The 14,481-nt window shown below is 51.7% G+C and overlaps 1 long non-coding RNA gene and 1 other non-coding gene across 2 annotated transcripts; both read right to left on the reverse strand.

Annotated features, from left to right (window-relative positions):
• Positions 1-826: 826 nt before the first annotated feature.
• On the reverse strand, positions 827-5,787 carry LOC103565428 (uncharacterized). Its single transcript, XR_548286.2, has 4 exons — positions 5,611-5,787; positions 5,165-5,464; positions 2,881-3,088; positions 827-1,704 (listed from the first exon to the last, which is right to left on the reverse strand). It is a non-coding gene; the product is annotated as an uncharacterized lncRNA (long non-coding RNA).
• TRNAT-CGU (transfer RNA threonine (anticodon CGU)) lies at positions 5,556-5,627 on the reverse strand. The gene has a single exon. It is a non-coding gene; the product is annotated as a tRNA-Thr (tRNA).
• Positions 5,788-14,481: the final 8,694 nt, after the last annotated feature.

The raw sequence follows: 14,481 nt of genomic DNA on the forward strand, positions 1-14,481 counted from the left end.
TCATTCTAGATTCTTCCCTAGGCTTTCCCTGGCTACCCTCTTTTAAACTGCAGCCTCCTTCCCCATCACTTCTTATCCTCCAATCCAGCTTTTTTTCCCCTCCATAGCCCTGTCCTGTCTAATATGTCATGTACTTTACTCATTGGAGTATATTCTGTCTCTCTGCTGCTGATCTTTGCATCGACTCCCAGATGCAAGCTCCACAGGGGAGAGAATGTTTGTCTCTTTCATACGTACTGTTTCCAGTGCCTGGCACATGTACATGCAGGAAATATCTGCTGAGCACCTCTCAGTCCTGCGTACACTGCCCTGAGAACACAGCGTTGCCATTACTGGATGGGCTTGGCCGCCCCAACCCTCCCCAGGGTCCCCTAGGGCTGAGCCACAGCCAGAGGCACTCCCTCTAGTAACTGTTGATTTCACCAGTGTCCTTTTGGAGGGTGACCACATCTCCCAAGGGCAGGAGGGCCAACATTCACCGTGGCCTCCAATACCCAAACTGCTCAAGGCATCTAACACGAATACCACGTTGTGGTATCGATTCTTTGCTAATAATGCACATGTGTCATATCTCCAGCAACGCGTAAAGTGCTATGGAGTGGCATGGAGGAACGAGAAACCCTGTGTTACTGACATGGAAACTGGGCTTGGGGAGATGAAATGATTTGCCTAGGGGGCCGGCCCTGTGGCCGAGTGGTTAAGTTCGTGCGCTCCGCTTTGGCAGCCCAGGGTTTTGCCAGTTTGTATCCTGGGCACGGACATGGCACCGCTCATCAGGCCACACTGAGGCGGCGTTCCACATAGCACAACCAGAGGCACTCACAACTAGAATACACAACCATATATTGGGGGGCTTTTGGGAGAAGAAGAAGGAAGAAAGAAAGAAAGAAAAAGATTGGCAACAGATGTTAGCTCAGGGGCCAATCTTTAAAGAAAAAAAAATCAAAAGAGCTGTCATCCAGAATTGTGTTGCCCTTTGGGGCCCAAGAAAATTTGTTGGTGGCTCCCTAAGAGATCATCTCATAGAGGAAGGGACTTGAAGAAAAAAAAAAGAAATGGTTTACCCAAGGTCACTCCATACTGAGCTCTTTCCACTCAACTTCCTCCTCTGGACCACACAGCCTAGCGGATGCCACTTCTACAGTCACGATTGTCCTGGGGACTTTTCAACTTCCTGCCATCAGTCAGGAAGAGCTCGACAGAAGACACAGGGGTCCTGGTAAGCAGAGGGAGAAAAAGGCTGCAAAGAGTCTCAAGTATTCTGTATGTGACTATGGAATTCACGGGGCTTTCTGTCTCAGCATCTTTGCTCAGGCAATTTACATGGATTTTGTTTCTCTTGGCCCAGATAGCTTGGACAGAGGGAGAGTCCCGGAGCTCTGGGGAAAGACAGGCTTGGCATGAAATCATTACTGCAGAAAAGCCACACCGGCATCACCGGTCTTGTCATCGTTTGGTGTTTGGAGCCCGTTTCAGTTCCTCACTCCTGTGTAACTTCAGTAAGGTATTCTCTGCCTCTGTGCCTCTGTTTTGTCACTGGCAGAACTGGGATGTGATTTTCTCTGTGATTTCTCCAGCTTGACTGTTCCAGAACCGCAGGAAGAGAAGTTGCTCACTTCTTTTCGTTGTTCATTCATTCAGCCAACATATAAGGAGCCCCTTTATCTATCTAGGTCATTTGAGAAGAGAAGACACAACTCTTTCCTGCAAGAAGCAGCAGAGGGGTAAATTTCCCAGAAAGGAGTCGGTTATCTCCAGGTGCAATAATATTTCAGCAATGCCAAGGTGGTGATTCGAGCTGGATTCAGTTCTCGTGCGTGATGGTGGGTGGGGAGGAGGCAGGTGGTCTGACATGCTCTGGGCTGCGCCCTTTGAATGTGACCTAGGGAGTGAGGCTGAGGGGTGAGGGGCAGCTCATGGGAAGCAAGGTCATATGAGGAGCCCTCCTGGCCCCGAGTCCTAGCCATCTCACTCAGGGGTCCCTGAAAGACTTTCAATGGGCAGCCTAAGTGCCTGGAAAGTGTTAGAGCCCGTGGTCCAGGAGAGGCTGTCTCCTGGGGAATCCGCCCATTGACAGTGTGTGTCTGTGTCCCTCCCCGGCCTCCGCAGCCTGAGTGCCGTGGTCAAGCCCGGTGATGTTGGTCCCTATGTGCTTTTCCTATTGCTCAGGGGTGAATGTTGGGCAAGTGAAGTAACTGCTTGGCTCACAGGCTGGCAAAGAGATGGGCCATCTCCTGGGTACCTGTCAAGTGATAACGAAGATGCCTTTTCCAAACAGATTTGTGCTCATCCTGTGGAAGAACTTAATCTATGTGATAAAGGTAGAGCTTTCTGGTTGACCTTGAACACATCATTTTCCTGCTCTTTGCCTGTTTCTGTGGCTGTAAAATGAGGGGTTTGGAGGGTTGCCTTCATTCCTATCAGTCCACGATCCCAAATGGGGAACTTTCGTCCTGAAGGATGGGGTTGGACCTTTAGTGTTTGCTAATAAAACCATCTACAGAAAGGGAGTACTTGTTTCTTAATTCGAAACTCCATTTTGCATGGAAGGTCTGAGGGGCCAGGGGATGAAAGAAAGCACCCTGGCTGCTTAGCAGCCAACTAGTTCATGATATCTGGGGGTCAGAGATGACTGAATGAGGGCAGAAATGCCCCAAATGTGGTGGCGCTCTGGCAAATCCCTATTCACCCTCCAGAGCCCAGCCACGATGTCACCTCCTCAGAAAAGACTTCCCCAACCCTGCCACCCTTAGGGCTCTGTCTCTGTACCAGGTGCGGGAAACACAGCCATGAGGGAGACACTGTCCCAGCCCTAAGGGGCCTCCCAGCTGTGGCGGGAGACACAGAGGCTCCCAGACAAGCAGCTGAGTGACTCATTACCTGGGTGAATCAGAGGTTTCTCAAAGGAGGTGAGAGCTGAGGCTTGCCAAAAGGATTGAAGCTGGTGGGGTCTGGATCCAGCTGCTAGGCTGCAGGAAACGCGGAGGACAGAGGAACTGGTCGAACCACAACAAGAGTCTGCAGTCAGCAAAGTCTAGACTCTGGGGAACCCTGCAGGTGAAACAGACCAGGTTCCTCCACAGACACACTGCAAAGAAAGGAAAGGCAAGGAAGGGAATCCTAGTGACTGAAAAAAAAGCTTGAAAGAGAGATTGATTTTAAAAAGGAGTAAAGTTAAACGATAGGGTATAAAGATGCACAACTGGGCAGTAAGTAGAAATGCAAGGAAGTGATTTCTGTAAAAGTAGGGGGTGTGGTTACTTCCGGTTGTGGGGGGCTGTGATGGGGAGCGGGGCACAGGAAAGAGGTTTCTGGGGTGTCGGCAAAGTTCTCTGACCCTGGCCGTGTTCTTCTTCTAATTCATTAAGACACCCACTTAATTTGTGTGGTGTTTGAATCTGTATTTTATTGTACAATAAAAGATTTAAAAATATCTCTCTCCAGGCTGGAATATTGGACTAAAATGGACAGGATGAGGCAAAATATATATATATATACTTGCCAAATTCTGCTTTTAAGTTAAATAATATTCACTCACAGGAAGGAAGGGGCCTGACTTAAAGTAGTTTATATTTTTAAAAATATTCTGGAGGCTTCAGCTGCCCACAAATGGCTGTGTCTGCCTCCGTGGCCGTCACACTGCAGCACCAGAGACCCCGTGGTCGGTTCTAGAAGGAGTGGGCAACCCTGGCCAGGGAGTGGGGTCTGAACAAGGGGAAACTGGCAGGGGGCGGGGCCTTCACTGCTCTAGGCCTGCCCATCAGGGAGGACTTCCTGTAACTCTCTGGAGGAGATCCAGGGTCATATAGGTCTCCTCATGAGGTGGCAACAACCAGGTCCCACTGTGAGAGGGGCGACTATGATTCACCACCTTGGCACCCATGAGGGAGATGGTTGAGGCAACTTGAGGTCCCCTTGCTTCTCCAAGGTCCAGACTTTGAGGTAGAAACGCAGCATTTCAGGCTACGAGGCATTTAGGAAACATCTCTTTCAACTTCCAAACTTTGCAAGCAAGGAAGTTGAAGGCCACGGTATGGAAGTGATTTAACAGAGGTCATGCAACAGACTCAGCGTAGGTGTCCCCTTCCACCTCTGTCCTCACCCTCTAAGCCAATGACCTGCCTCCAGCCCCGCGGAGGTGAGTGTGGATCCCTGGGGGCCTTCCAGGTAATTCCAAGACCTCCCTGGTCCCAGCGCACCTTTGTGCTTGGGTCTGACCTGCTTCACTTCCATCTCGTCTCACCAACCTTGACCTGGGAACTGTACTTGACCCCTGCCTCTGGTCCTTCACCTTTGGGGGCCCGTGTTTCCCCTAATACCTGTATGTTGACCTCCTCTGTACCTTGACCCTCTTTTATTGATTTTAGCTTGGCTCATCCACCTGCCTTTGTGGGATGGAATTCTCTGCTCCGGTTACCCCAGGAAATCCAATGTCTAGCCTCCAAGTTCCTTCTCATCAGGAATCCAAATTAAGGATAGGATTCAAGACAATATCCAGTAGTTCAGGACCTTTCCCCTTCGTATCCCTGAACATCTGGAACCTGCCTCGATTTGCGTTTAGTAAAAATTCCACGATGACACTGACACCCTAGCTCAGCATTCCCTTGAACAGCCAAGAGCATCTCTTCCATTTATTAGAATCTTAGGGAAAAGATCAATATATTCCCCTGCTGCCTGAGCCCCACATCCTGCCTTCTGATTACCCTGGACACCATCCCAAAGGGACTCTGCTGACATTCAATCTGCCTGAAGCTCCCCATGGTCAACTGCGCAACAGGGCCTCTGGAAAGGCAATGTGATTTTTGGTCACATTAACAGAAGTATGGGACATAGAACGAGGGAGGTGATGTACCATTAGACTATATCTGGAGTAGTATTTTCAGTGCTGAGCGTCACAATTGAAGAAGGGGACAGACAGACTGGAGTGTATCAGGAAGGGGAGGCCCTGAGCATCAAATCATATTAAATTGGGCTGTTTATCCCAGAGAAGATTTGGGGAGTATCATCACTGGCTACGGGCCAGGTTCAAAGGATCACGCAGACAGGCGCCAGACTCAGAGGGTCAGCACAAGGGCTGAGAAAAGAGTAAGCGCCCACCAGCTGAAAGCTGGGGTCGGCTTCCTAGACGAGAAGGCAGGCGGCGGGCACGGCGGGGGTAACTCACCTTTCAAGGAACAAACAGAAATCAGAAAATTGCTCCAGAAACTCGAATGCGCTTCCTGGAACCTTCTCTCGCCTTCATGATACGCAAAACCAGCGACACCAGACTCCCCCGGCCGGTGACACCACTGCCCAGCCAGGCCGTCCTGCTCGGGCCCCGGGCCGAGCCCGCCCTGCGGGGGACGAGAGGCCGCCCGGGCCCGTCGGCAGGTGGTCCCGGGAGCCCCGGCGCCCTGGCCCAGCCTGCGCTCGGTACCGCGGAGCCTGGGGGCGGGGAAGGGAGCGGAGGACGCCAGCACGGAATCTGAAAAGTAAAAAAACGCCACATAGCGGAGGAACGGGACAGCACTCGCAGGAACACCATGGCCCCACGGCCAACCCCAACCTCGAGCCCCAGGCACGGACGGGGTTCGAACCCGCGATCTTCGGTTTACGAGACCGACGCCTTACCACTTGGCCACCGCGCCTGACAGCCGAGCGAGCGTTGGAAGCTTTCAGTGGAGGGGAGGCGGCGCGGGCGGGGAGGGGTGGGGCCCACCGCCGGCCCCGCCCCCGGCCCGCCCCCTGGCCCCGCCCCCGGCCCCTCTCTCCGCGCCACTCAGGGACCCGGCCCGCGCCCGCGTCCTGCCGACAGCGAGACCCGAACCTGCGGCGCGCGAGCCCGCCCCACCCCGCCCGCCTGCAGCGCCCCGGGCACGGCGCCGGCAGAGAGCCCGGAGAGGCCAGCGCGGGCTTCGGGAGGGGCGGCGGGCGGGGGCGCGGCGGAGGAGGAGCCCCACCTACCGCAGCGGAAGCGAGGCCCGCCCAGGCCGGCGTCTAGGCCCGCCCCGCCCCGCCCCGCGACAGCCGAGGGACCTTGGCCCGGTCATTGCCGTCCGGGGAGCAGGTTCCGCGGGCGGCGCCGGGACCCCGAGCCGAAGGGCAAGAAGGGCGTGCAGGCGTGCACGGGACCGGCCCTCGGAGAAGGATGCAGGGAGCCGGCAGGGATGGAGGCCGGGCTGCAGGGACGAGGGGAGGGGACCTCGCTGACCCCGCCGGAGCGGCGGTGTGTGTAAGCCGAACCTTCCCCGGGCTGCTCTCGCTCCCCGCTGGCCCTTCCACCCCTGGCATGGGCCTGTGCGGGAGACTCGAGTGAATGTGTGTTGAGACAAGATGGCCTTGCCGAGGAGGGACCGATGTGGGCGCACAAGGAGATGCCCCCGGGGATGTTCGTGGGGACAGTGCTAGTGGGAGAGAACTGGAGGCCGCCTGGATGGAGGAATCGGACAGTCTGTCCATACCGTGGGACAGTCGGTCACTATTAAAACGAGTGATCTAGACTGGGGAATGATTATCAGCAGGGCTAGAGCGCAAATGCACCTGCGATTTTAAAAAGCGAGGTGTAGGAAAATACAGATCACTTATTAAAGTAAAGGGAAAGACGTACGAAGTTGGTAAAAATAAAAACATAAAGGAGAGAGGGAGACTGGCTGAGGTTTAGCGGACAAAGGGAACTTTATTGTTAATGTTTTGTGTCTATTCTATGAAGGAGGCGAAAAGCTGAAATGCTGGGAACACGGGTGCCTATTATGATGCTGTATACTTGTTTGTAGATCTTGTATTTTCTTTAAATTAAAAATAAAAAGGAAATTAGGTCCCTCTGTCCTTGTTTGGCCTGTGGCCACAGCGACTGTCCCAGGACAGGTACGCGAGCATGGGTGGGGAAGAAGAGCCTTCCTCTCTGGGGAGGGTGTGGCCAACTGCCCGCCACCCTCCGGGCCCAGCCCTCCTGGACGCGGCGACAGGGGAGGGGGCAGAACCAGACCAATCACGCCATTGCCCACCCTGCCACGCCAGTGCCCAAGTCATTCTGGCTTTTTTGTAGAACTGCTTAAAAAGTATAGGTTGTGGAGATTTGGGAAAACCCAGGAAAGCTATTTTAGTGTGTGGTCAAAAAACATGGAACATAAAATTTACCATCTTAACCATTTTTCCATGCACAGTACAGTAGTTGTGCAACAGATCTCTGGAACTTTTTCATCTTGCAACGCTGAAACTTTATGCCCATGGAACAGCAACAGCCACTTTTCCCCTCCTCCCAGGCCCTGGCAACCACCATTTTACTTTCTCTTTTTAAGAGTTTGACCACTCAGGGTACCTCATATAAATGGAATCATACAGAATTTGTCTTTTTGTGACTGGCTTATTTCACTTAGTGTAATGTGTTCAAGTTTCATCCATTTTGTCACACATGACATGATTTCCTTTTTTTTTGTTTTTTGATGAGGAAGATTGGCTCTGAGCTAACATCTGTGCCAATCTTCCTCTATTTTGTATACGGGACGTAGCCACAGCACATGGCTTAATGAGAAGCGTGTTGGTCCATACTGGGGATCCAAACCTGCCAACCCCAGGCCACCGAACCTGAGAGCCCAAACTTAATCACTATGCCACCAGCCTGGCCCATGATTTCCTTTTTTAAGGCTCAATAATATTCCATTATATATTTCTGTATCCATTCATTCATGGATGGACATTTAGTTTACTTCTGCCTCTTGGCTATTGTGAATTGTGGTGCAATGAACAAGTGTGCAAATATCTTGAGATCCTGTCTTTGATTCTTTTGGGTGTATACCCAGAAGTGGGATTGCTAGATTACATGGTAGTTCTATTTTCAAGTTTTTTAGGAACCTGCATACTGTTTTCCGTAGTGGCTGTACCATTTTACATTCCCATCAGCAGTGCACAAGGGTTCTGATTTCTCCGCATCCTTGCCAGTAGTGGCCATCCTAATGGGTATGAGGTAATATCTCATTGTGGTTGGATTTGTGTTTCTCTGATGGGTGATGTCGAGCGTATTTTCATGTGCTTTTGGCCATTGGTATATCTTCTTTGGAGAAATGTCTGTTCAAGTCCTTTGCCAATTTTTTATTCGGGTTGTTTATTTTTTTTGAGTTGTAGGAATTCTTTCTATATCCTGGATATTAACCTCTTATCAGATGTATGGTCTGCAAATATTTTCTCCCACTCCATAGGCTGATTTTTCACTCTGTTGATTGTTTTCTTTACTGTGCAGAAGTTTTAAGTTTGACGTAGGCCCCTCTGTCTACTTTTGCTTTTGTTGCCTGTCCTTTTGGTGTCATAGCCAAGAAATCCTTGCCCAATCCAACGTCATGAAGCTTTCCCCCTATTTTTTCTTCTAAGACTTATATCAAGTCTTACGTTTAAGTCTTTAATCCATTTTGTGTTAATTTTTGTATATGGTGTAAGGTAAGGGTTCAGCTTCCTTCCTTTGCATGTGGATATCCAGTTTTCCCAGCACCATTTGTTGAAGAGACCAGAAAGTTTTTAAAAGCATAAAGAGGAGAATTCAAAGGCCCTGTAGTCTGCCACCAGAGAGGAGCACAGGGCCTACATTCTTGTGTGTATAAAACACACTGTAATTCATCTGTTCTGAAATGCGTGGTTCTTCACATTTTAACAAATTAGAAATCAGAATGACCACTGATTACAATTGGTAGAGTCTTAGAATTAATTGGGAATATTATTTTCCTTTTTAGAAGCATAAAAAGTAATAGTTTTTTAAACTCAATGAATGATGAAAAAGAGTACATGTAATACAGTTAGGACAATCAGACTCATATGTGCACATTTGTGTATTTCGTGGTGTCCTGATTTTTCTCCCTTACTGTTGTAGGATAAGCATTTGCCATGTCCTTAAAAGTGGATCATTTCATTGGTTGTAACAAACGTAGACTCTGGTGCAGGATGTCGATAGTGGGGGAAGGTGTGCATGCAGGTGGAGGGGTGATATGGGAACTCGCTGTGCTTTCCATCCATTTTGCTTTGGACCTAAAATTACTCTAAAAAATAGTCTATTTTTAAAAAAAACACCTTGGGGCTGCCTGGTGGCATAGCCGTTAAGTTCGCCTGTTCCGCTTTGGCGGCCCAGGGTTCGCCAGTTCAAATCCCGGGTGTGGACATGGTGCCGCTTGGCAAGCCATGCTGAAGCGGCGTCCCACATATAGAGTAGAGGAAGATGGGCATGGATGTTAGCTCAGGGCCAGTCTTCCTCAGCAAAAAGAGGAGAATTGGCAGATGTTAGCTTGAGGCTAGTCTTCCTCAAAAAAATAAAAAATAAATAAATAAATAATAAAAAAATAAAAAAACACCTTAAAAAGAAAAACAACCACTAAAAGAAAAAGTAGCTAGTCCTTTACTCCTTTGCTCTCTGACCCACTGCTATGAGTCAGTGGGTCACCCGAGCTGTGCTGGGGTTGCTCCTTGGTGGGGTCACTGTGGGTCTGTCCAGATCTACTTCTTAGCCAGGAGGGCCCAGGAGCCTGGTTTTGTCCTTCTTCCAGGAGTGAGCAGCTGTAAGTGCATGGTCTAACTTCTGTTTTCTAAACTCACGTGCACCATTTTTTTTTTTAAAGATTGGCACCTGAGCTAACATCCATTGCCATTTTTTTTCTTCTTCTTCTCCCCGAAGCCCCCCAGTACATAGTTGTATATTCTAGTTGTAGGTCCTTCTGGTTGTGCTGTGTGGGACATCGCCTCATCATAGTCTGATGAGTGGTGCCATGTCCGCGCCCAGGATCCCAACCAGCGAAACCCTGGGCCACTGAAGTGGAATGCGCGAACTTAACCATTAGCCACGGGGTGGCCCCACTGGCACCATTTTTAATAGAGCTTTTGCATTGGCAAAGATGCTCTGAAACTTAACCAAAAGGTCAGAGCTGGTTCTGAAACTCAGAGCTCCTAGTGGACAAGAATCAGGCCATACCTACCTCCACCCAGTGCAGTAGTAAGAGCGTCCAGTCGTTCATTCCTTCAGCAAACCTTCTTGGAGCACCTACTATGTGCCAGACCCTGTTGTCGGGGCTGGGGCTACTGCAGCGACCTCAGCAGCACAGGTCCCTGCCTTCATGGCACTTCCATTCTTAAATAAGCAAAACATATAGTATATCAGACGGTGATAAGTACTAGGGAGAAAAATAAAGCAGGGAAGAAGGGTAGGAAATTCCAGAAGTGGAAGGGAGGATTGTAATTTTAAATAGAGTGTGTGGTAGATTAAATGCAGTCACAAATTCTTCGCGGCTCTTCCCATCCAGAGCCGGAGTCTATGTCCCCGCTCTTTGGATGGGGGCTGGCCATCTTCCTTGCCTCGACCAATAGAATGTGGTGAAAGTGATACGTAAATTCTGAAGCTTGGGTCTCAAGAGAACTTGCAGCTTCTGCCTTCAGTATCTCAGCACCCTGTCCTGAGACTGTGCGGTGAGGAAGGCTCTCTGGCCATCAGAGGATGAGAGGCCATGAGGGGTCTCCCAACCAACAGCCAGTACCACCTGCCGGGCCTGTGAGTGTGGCCATCTTGGGTCTTCCAGCCCAGCTGAGCCTTCAGCTGAATGCAGCTGGGTGAGTGAGCCCAGACATACCCAGCAGAGGAACTGCCAGCCCACCTACAGAATGTGAGAAGAATATTCTTGTTGCCAGCCACTATGTTGTGAGGGTAGTTTGTCACATAGCAATAACAGTTTGTGGATATGGGACGTTACATACAACTAACACACATTTCAGTTCTAGGTTTGTGGGCTGGTGGTTATTTGCATGGTGTAGTTAAAACTTTTGTGATGCTGGATGAATGGGGCAGGGCCCATGCCCAGTGTCCACTCAGTGGCCATCTAATCTCAGTTTCCTCATCCACAGAATGGGAGAGTTAGCCATTAGCCAGAGCCCTGCATTAATTGAACATTGAACATCCCTCTTCATTATTCACTGAGTTAGCAGGGGAGTGAAATGCTGGCCTGACCCTTTTTCCTTGGGCACAGTAGCAACCTGACCCTTTTCCCTTTGGTCAAGTTTCACAATCCCTTTGCCAGCATGAAAGCTCTAAATTAAGCCTGCTGTTAATAGGAGGAAAAAGTCAACACAACTGAACCTTTTTGGAGAGCGTATGGCCGCATTTGTAGACATTTAAATTAAATGACTGCTTTTCATACTTAAGGTCAGTGCCGTTGGGTTTTTTCCTCTTGCTCCCCCTTCTCAGTGTTTAGAGACTTCCTGACTTCCACTCGTTAGTATTCACCCTTACAAAATGCTCACAGGTGGCTGTGGCATTTAAAGGGGCAGAGAGGGCTCCCAGGTGGATCATGGGGTAAGTAAAATCAGGCCTCCTCAGAAGCCCCAAATAAGGCAGGGGCCTCAGCAAGAACCACTGCTGGGCAGCTACAGCTCTTGGGACTCTCTTTCCCTGAACTTGGCCCTGCTGTCGTGGACAGTCAGGATGCTCTGTGGGGCTCCTGGACAGCGAGAGATATACCTGGTTGAGGTCAGAGGACTGATGGACGAAGTCACTCCCCACAATGGGTCCTGCTTGGGTAGACTCCTTTTGGGAGAGATGGATCTTCTGAGAGGAAGCCTGGTAGGGAGGAAATTGTTGCGGACCTGCTGTTTCATGCATCTATTGCTATGTAACCAACTGCCTCAAAACGTAGGGGCTTAAAGCAAGCACTGATTGTTTTCCATGGTTCTGTGGGTAGATCAGGCAGTTCTGCTTCATCTGGTGTTGCCTGGGTTGTTGGGACAGCTGGGAGGCCCAAGAGGGCCTCACTCATGTGGCTGGCATTGGCTGGGAGCTTACTTGGGGCTGTTGGGCTTCAATTCTCCATGTGGCTGCTTGGGCTTCCTCATAGCATGGCAGCTGGCCTCCAAGAAGGTGCATTCTAAGAGGAAGGAAGCAGAAGCTTCCTTAAGGCTAGAGCTCAGAAGTCTCAGAATGTCACTTCTGTCACAAGGGGTGCATTTTTGCATCTATTCGTCAAAGTAGTCCCAGGGCCAGCCCAAATTCAAGGGTAGATGAGAGAAACTCCATCTCTCAGTGGGGGAGTGGCCTGCACAGAGGGAGGGAATAAACCAGTAGGTGGCTATCTTTAGAGACTCTACTGCACCTGTCATTCACCGCCTGTGACTCTTGAGTGTAGGCGCTGGTTGGTGTACAGCCCTGGGGTGGGATCCTACAGAGGATACAGAGAGATATGAGGTGGGTCTCCTTTGTCTCCCCCCCCACCTCAGAAAACAGACTCATCTAGAGGGTCTCTAGTGGGACAGGTTGGACTAGCTCCTGTCCCGGTCTCCCTCCAGCCCTGACAGCCTCCGGAGTTGATGTTCACAGCCTCCCCCCACGGCTGCAGGCCGAAGCGTAAAGACTAGACGCTGCCAGGGAGCAGCCGAGTCCAGCTGTTGGCCTGGGCGTAGCCTGCTGGACTGGATAAGCTGGGAAAGCCGAGTGGGGGCAGGGGTCCAGTTGGGCTAGAACGCAGGGATGAGGGTCTCCCGGGCTCCCCTGGGCTTAGTGCCATCAAACAGGCTGTAGACAGGGGGATCGGACCTCAGCAACCTTGCCCTCTGCATTTGGGCCTTTCAGAAGCTCTAGCATATTTTTTAAAACCCAGAGGCCATAACAATGTCATGGAGCCCAAATCAGGACCCAATATCAAAGTCAGAGCTTGGAGGGAAAGTCAGGGCCAAACCAGGGATGGCAGGAGAGTGAGGAGAACTTCCTGCAGCCCCGACCCAGCCACCTGGTTAGTTCCAGGAAGGACCAGGCTGAAGCTGGCTCTGCCCTTCCTGGGCCCTAGAGCCCACAGCCTCGCCCCTGTGGGCTTGGAGCAGTACTGACCCCTCGGGCTGCTTCATGGTGGAACCACCACCCTTCCTGGGCCTCTGCTCCTGCTCCTCATCCGTGCAAACGGTGCGCAAGTGCCCACCTCCATGCTCCTGCCCTCACAGGGCCCCCTGCTGTGCCCTCTTTCCAGCCCCTCTGCTCATGGAGAGCCAACCCAGGCTCCAGGGCTCAGCACACGTCCTCTAGCAACCCCTCCCCACTCTGAGCAACCCACTTCTTGGGGAGGCAGCTGAGTCCCGCTCTGGGAGGACTCCTACCCTTACCAGCTGCCTGGCCGTGAATCCTAGGTGCCTTGTGGCTAGTTAGGTCACCTGTGGTGGCTCAGTTTCCCCACCTGTAAAATGGGGATAATACTACCACCCCCTTCATGGTGGTTGTGAGGACTAAATGACCCCATACACTCCAAGCACTTAGAACCCTGCCTGACACACAGTAGGCCCTACACAAATGTAAGCTAACGTGAACGACCTCATCATTGCCTCCTGGGCCAAGAAGGGCACTGGGCACAGGGATTGGGGAGTGGAGAGGGGCTGTAGTGGGAGGAACGATGCCAAGTCCCTCAGGGCTCAGAAATCAGAGAGCAGACAGTCAGCTGGACTGACTGAAAGGGAGCCCGCCTCGTCCCTCACGGAGTGCCCGCTCCTGACCCTGGGCCTCTGGGTCTGAGCGATGGTGGTGCCGTGCCAGCTGCCCCCCAGGGCCCAGGCCTGAATGCGGGGAACTGCAGGGATAGCTTTGTCCACCCTTGGGTGTCGGTCAGTCACTTTGTGCAGATGGGCTAGCTGGGGTAGACCAGCAAGGTGGGGAGAAGCCTGGCTCCCTTGCCCAGGTGACCACCGGAAGCTGGTGATTCCAACTTCTTGTCACTCAGCAAAAACACCAGGTCTTACCGAGTCCAGGCTGCCTCTGTCTCCCCGCAGCTGACCTGCTCCCGCTGCCGCTCTCTGAAACTCGGCTCGGAGCAGCCGCGCCCTGGCTCCAGGGCCTTCCGTGGTCACCATGGCCTGCTCGCTGCCCTGCTAGTTCTCTTAAGGCCTCTGCACCTGCTGTTCCCTCTCCAGTGTTCTCCCCAATCTCCTTTCAGGCCTCAGTTGAAGTGTCCCCTGACTCCTCAAATGATTTCAGGAGTGATGACGCACCCTTGAGTCTCACCCATGGAACAGGCTGGAATCACCCGGGGCTTTGAGAAAAACCCCAGCGTCCAGCCCCACCCTTATCACCCAAATCCAAATCGCTGGGCTGGGACCCTATATCCGCATGGTTTAAAACTCCCCCAGGTGATTCACATATGTGCCCAGGACTGAGAACCTCCCATTCTAGCATTCTAGAAGCTCCCTGTGCCATGAGGGTGGGGAGGGGTCTGTTTTTCTCACCGTTACAAGCCCAGCACCTATAGCCCTACACGGGCATCTATTAGGCACTGATGAGACATTTGCTTAATGGATGCATGAGATCCACCCTCAGTCCACCAGGCCCTGTACTGCCTCACCATCGCACCTCGCCGCCACAGTGCCCGGAAAGGGCTGTGCTTTCTACAAGCCAACCGCACGTGTGGTTCCTAGTCCTACAATCCTCAGGGCTCTACTGAAATGCCCCTTCCTCGGGGGAAGCTGTCCTGATCCCCAACTGGCCTCCATCTCCTTGCCCCCAGCACC

Source organism: Equus przewalskii, chromosome 10, assembly GCF_037783145.1.
Source record: "Equus przewalskii isolate Varuska chromosome 10, EquPr2, whole genome shotgun sequence".
NCBI classification, from domain to species: Eukaryota; Metazoa; Chordata; class Mammalia; order Perissodactyla; family Equidae; genus Equus; species Equus przewalskii.